Source organism: Salmo salar, chromosome 11, assembly GCF_965601325.2.
Source record: "Salmo salar chromosome 11, fSalSal1, whole genome shotgun sequence".
Taxonomy (NCBI): domain Eukaryota; kingdom Metazoa; phylum Chordata; class Actinopteri; order Salmoniformes; family Salmonidae; genus Salmo; species Salmo salar.
In genome coordinates this window covers 85,241,851-85,247,946 of record NC_138301.1, presented here as the reverse complement: position 1 = coordinate 85,247,946, position 6,096 = coordinate 85,241,851, and positions in this window count along the sequence as shown.

The following is a 6,096-nucleotide window of genomic DNA, read 5'->3' as shown; positions in this document are numbered from 1 at the left end:
TATAAATTCAAACAATACAATACTTTGCTGGACTATGGTCGATGAAGAATCAATCTATCTTTTTAGACTGTTAAGAGTATTTATCTGGTCAATATGTCAGTGTATTATGTCTGCTTGTAACAGTGTGTTATATGTGAAAATGTGTTTGTATTATAAATTGTATTTTAATGTTTAAGGACTCTTGGAAGATTAGTCCAAATGAGGACTAAAAGAGATCCTAATCACATCAAAATCAAATCAAAATCTAAAACAAGCATAGTGGCTGAAACAGTAAAAAAAAAAAAAAAAAAGAAGGTTATTAGCTGAGAGTTGTTAAGAGATTCTAGTACCTTGGCTGAGCAAGAAAACTTGGAGATTTGGTCGGTAATTATCTAAGTCAGAAGGATCTCCCCCTTTATGTAGGGGGAGGACGTGCCACTTTCCACATTTTAGGGAGAACACCAGTAGCAAATGCAAAGTTAAAACTACAGGTTAAAGGTTCAACAATGAGTGGGGCAGAGAGCTGTAGTAAGAAGGGGTCAAGTGAATCAGCCTCTGTGGATTAAAAAAAAATACATTGTAGACATCAAATGGTTGAAATTAAAATAAAGTATGAGAGTCTGTTAGAGCATCGTTCTCTACAATCTGTTCTGAGGTGACTAAAGGTCTCCTTTTAGTGGGAGGAGATTCATTTTCAGAGACTATCATTTCAAACAAGTGGGCAGCTGAATCAAAAATGGTTATTAAAAGCACTACACATTTCAATTTTGTCTAGTATGGGACCAGAGGCTGTCAAAACCTGCTGAGGTAACGAGGAGATGGAGTTTTGTTTCAAAGATTTGACCACTTTCCAGAAATTTGCTGGATTACTAGCAGTTTCCGATACACAATTCAAGAAGTATGTTGATTTAGCTTTTCTAACCAGAGATAGACATCTATTTCTCAAATGTCTGAAACTCTGCCAATCAGACTTAGAATCAGTCAGTCTAGCCTTAGCCCAAAGCTACGTTTCTTTCCTGTCATTTCTCTTTGTCAATTCATGCATGAACCAAGGATTAGATTTAAAAGAGAAATAAAACAATTAAGGGCCTGATCCGGGTCAGTGATAGTAGACAGCAATTAAACAGATGTGTAAGTATATGTCTATGTTGTAAAAAATTATAATATTAACTTCCACACCCTTGATTTTACCTATGCACATTTCGTTTTTTGATAGTTCACTGAAAAAATTGGGTAAGTGTACTTATTAAGCCCACCAAAATCTAAGTTTAGACATTTCTAACATATACTGCCCTAATTTTTGTAAGAAAAGTGGAGATATAATGAAAGATGAATCTCTTATGTGAGGTTTTATGAATTTACTTACAACATTTAATAAGGCATACAAGTATTTGATAAAATATGTGAAAAGTCTGGACTGGGCTTAATGGGTATTGAGTGTACAGGGGTTCCAAATAAGCCCACCTCTAAAATATTTCTATTTTTTTAATTAACAAATGTTCAAAACTTAGAAACGGACATTTCTTGTGTAAAAATGTGAATATATTTAACTCCCCTGAAGTTATTAAAATAAATGAATCATTGCTACTCATCATGAAAGTAGCACTTATAACAGGGGGGTGTCCAATCTTATCCACAGAGATCAATGTGGACTTATGCTTTTGTTCCCCCCCCCCCCCCGATGGCCCTCAAACCTGATCTTATTCTTCTGTCTCTGCATCAACGACTAATTGTCCACTCCAAACATCTTAGAGAGAGTACAGAGGTTTAACAATTTTCTAAATGGTTTCTAATCTTGGTAAAGACACCATGGCTAGATGAAGAATATGCATAATTGTAGTTTTTGTGTGTTTTAATCAACTTAAATCTTAACACAAAACATATTTATGCTCATGTTCATTGGATATTAGAGAGCTCAACACCCGGTTTCAATGAAAACCGGGTGTCACGACTTCCGCCGAAGTTGGTGCCTCTCCTTGTTCGGGCGGCGTTCGGCGGTCAACGTCACCGGCTTTCTAGCTACCACCGATCTACGTTTCTTTTTCCATTTGTTTTGTCTTGATTGTACACACCTGGTTCCCATTACGTTATAATTTATTCCCTATTTAACCCTCTGGTTCCCACATGGTTTTGTGTGTGTTTGTTCTTTGTTTAGTGTTCTAGACTTCTGTGCGCTGGTGTGTTTTTCCCTGCGTGGAGATTATTGTTTCTTTTCGAGTAAAGTACATCTTTTACTCAGTTCTGTGTCCTGCGCCTGACTCCGTCCTACCGCTGCACACTGACCCCTGACAGCGGGCTTAATAGGAGCCATACTGAGTTTAATTGGACTAACAGTAATTGATGATGAAACAGACGGAATACCAAAGTCTACTTATAAAATATTTGGAAACCAATGGTTTGGGGCATAAATATTCACTATAGATGACAATATTCTGCAAAGTTCGTATTGATCATATTGAACAATATTTATTTATTGTCATTTACATTCTGTATAGAGGGAGTGATTTCTGTGCTACCTAATCCTTTAAGCCCACCTGAGATAAATGTCATATTTTTTTCTAAACGGCGTCTATGCATAACAATGCAAGGTTAATTTAACAGTAAAATATGAGAAAATGTATTTAAAAATGTTAGCTGTGAATGCCTGAAATCTAATATCTTGTAGTTCGCTAAGTTATGTTGCTACTGTGTGACTGTGACAAGCAGGCACGACTGCTAGCATGAAAAACCCATATTTTCAATTGGCAAGAAATAATAACGAATGTTCATGAAATATTCTATCATGTGAATATATCAGCACACAAATCTCTTAATTTGACATAAAGCATAATCACTTATCTGAGGGTAGCCTCAACACGAAAGTTTTTTATTTTCATCTTTGAAATTGTCCACTAGTGAGAACTTACACATAACTGTCAATAACTTAGAATATAACAAGTTATGGATATAACAACCAGATGTATAATTTGAAACATTAAACAGGAGAAAACCTTCGTTTTTTTGTTTATTAATTGAATACAAAAGATGGAAGTGGGCTTAATGGTTATGTGGGCTTAATAGGTACGCTTACCCTAAATGTGCAGAGATAACATCGAGAAACACGTGGTATTATGTGACTTAGTATGTGTCTGTGCTTTCATGTGTGTATGTGTCATGCACAGTATGTATGTGCTGTATATACATGCTTGGTTGACACAAACAGTGGCACCGGAAGTCTCTGCCACAGCTGTGAGGGTAGGGACTGTTGTCCCTCTGTGTGTTGGTGGAAGACGTCTACCACAGCCAGGTATGACATCTCAAGTGTCACCCAATGCCCAGGTCTGTCTGTCTGTGTGTCTGTGTGTGTCTGTGATTTGCTTTGAACACCTGACTGAGTATCCAGTAGCTGCAACTACTCCTTCCCTACACTGTGTGTGTGTAAGGCAGAACATGGGTGCACAAACACACACACACACACACACACACACACACACACACACACACACACACACACACACACACACACACACACACACACACACACACACACACACACACACACACACACACACACAGACTGACCACATTGTTATGCCTACTGGTTCAGCTGTCTGTGTGTGTTGAGTACATGACGATAAGTAGCATAGTGCGATTGATGCATGATTGTCACTATTTCATTTAGAAGGTAATCCAACCATTTAAATACCCGAAGAGCTGAGAACGTTATATCCTCCGTGATTGCCATTTCACACAATGTTTTATAAGTCATGGTCACGGTTATTTATTCTTATTGAGTGTGTTTACATAAATGAACATGAAATGTTGAACTGTTTTATGAGTCATGTCATGTTATGTTAACGTGACTCTGTACTGAATATACAGCTGTATCCATGTTTGGTTTTGTCGTGCATCAGAAGGTGTTGCCTAGAGCTTTACGGTGTTCATATTTGTGGTGTATTGAATTAAATTGTGACCATTATTTTCAGCCCCCTGACTGTAGTATGAATACACATTATTTACTGCATCAAACAGTAGCCAGACTTCCTTCTGTCAAAGTTGTGAACTATCTGAAGAATGCTGCTGATACACACAAAATGTACGTATTTATGATACAGAAAACTTTACTTCTAAAGTTGTGTATTATATGTTGGACAACATCAGGAAAGTTAACTTGGAAATGTCTAAATGGGAAGTTCACTTTCTCTAAGTGTTTGTCTCGGCAGACAGCCTGCATGACAATCCATTCAACAGGATGGGGAGATGCTGTAAACAGCCTGCTGATCAGTCTGACGAGAACACTTTAACTTCAAAATTAGAGCAATATATAGGGAATAAGGTACCTGAGTAACCTGAGGAAAGTTAACTTAAGTCAAATTTACACCTTGCACTAATATGTGGGTTTTGTGATCTGATCAATATTGATATTTTAGTCATTTAGCAGATGCTCTTATCCAGAGCAACTTACAAGAGCAATTAGGGTTGCTCAAGAGCACATCGACAGATTTTTCACCTTGTCAGCTTGGGGATTCGAATCAGCGACCTTTCAGTTACTGGCCCAGTGCTCTAACTGTGTCTGCATTGTGACCAGATTTTCTGGTGCTCACCTATCTGCAAATTATTTTTTGATATTATTTTAAACGAATATGAATTTATTTATTTTTAAGCTGTCAATGGTTTTAGAGGTTGGTATAGTGATGATTTCAATGGTTTAAGCCAGATCTGTTGACACTTTATTGATATCCAGATACAATGGGTCCCTGGCTACCTCTAGAGGTTGTCAGGGAGATCTGATCACAATCAGATCACAATCCCTCTTTTAATCATCTACACCTGTCAAAAAAATTCAAGACCAAGGACACATGTTAGAACCAGGTATAAACGAGGCTTGAGTTGAGCTCTGACTGTCAATAGGTGCCACCAGAGCCTCTTTTACACCTTGAGAAAACGTGAGTTTCATGATCTAAACAACATGATCCAATCACTATCTGATCAAGGTTTGTCGCGTCTACACATTGTAATAAAATGTGTCGCTTATCTGTTCACTGTGTTTGCATTGTGACCAGATTAGATGGTGCCTCCCTGTTTGCATATTATTTGAGAGGTATTCTTTCAAACTAACATGGACGTATTTTAAGACAATTACTGATGCCGTAAGTCAATGGTGCTACCTGTCAATGATTTTAGAGAACGTTATAATGATGATTTAAATGGCTCAACCATCCAGATCTGTTTACACAATGTGTGCCTGACTACTTCCGGAGGTGGTCAGAAAGATCTGATCCCAATCAGACAATGTGTATTTTAATCATCTACACCTGTCTAAAATGGTGGGCACAATCAGAATGTGGACAAGATCAGGACAAAGGATGAACATTAGCACCAGATATAAATGGGGCTTGTAGGTGAAAATTCATGACTATGGTTGATTTTCAGTAACCTATACTGTTCTCTTTGAAGTAGAAAGAATAATCGATATAAGTTTAAATATTAGACATGTGTAAACAGAATGAAGGCTGAGGTCATGTTAGTGTTCAAAGCTGGATCAACATCGAATTGACCATTGGACATGTAAATAACAGAACGTAAGCAGAATCTGTGTGTATTAGGCAAGATAAACCAGCAAGACGTGTCTGGTCTGGGCCATGTCTGATCTTGTGAAGGCTACTGGACACGCACATGGGTTAACCTGTTGGGGCTAGGGGGCAGTATTTTCACGGCCGGATTAAAAACGTACCCAATTTAAACTGGTTACTACTCTTACCCAGAAACGAGAATATGCATATAATTAGTATATTTGGATAGAAAACACTCTAAAGTTTCTAAAACTGTTTGAATGGTGTCTGTGAGTATAACAGAACTCATATGGCAGGCCAAAACCTGAGAAGATTCCATGCAGGAAGTGCCCTGTCTGACAATTTGTTGTCCTTCTAGGGCATCTCTATCAAAAATACAGCATCTCTGCAGTAACGTGACATTTTCTAAGGCTTTCATTGGCTTTCAGAAGGCGCCAGAAAGTGGAATGAGAGCTCTGCAGTCTCTGGGCGAAAAAAGCATGAGATTTTGTGAGTGGTCAGGCAGGGAACACTGACACTGGAGCGCGCATGCACGAGAGGACTCCATGTTTTCTTTCTCTCTTTG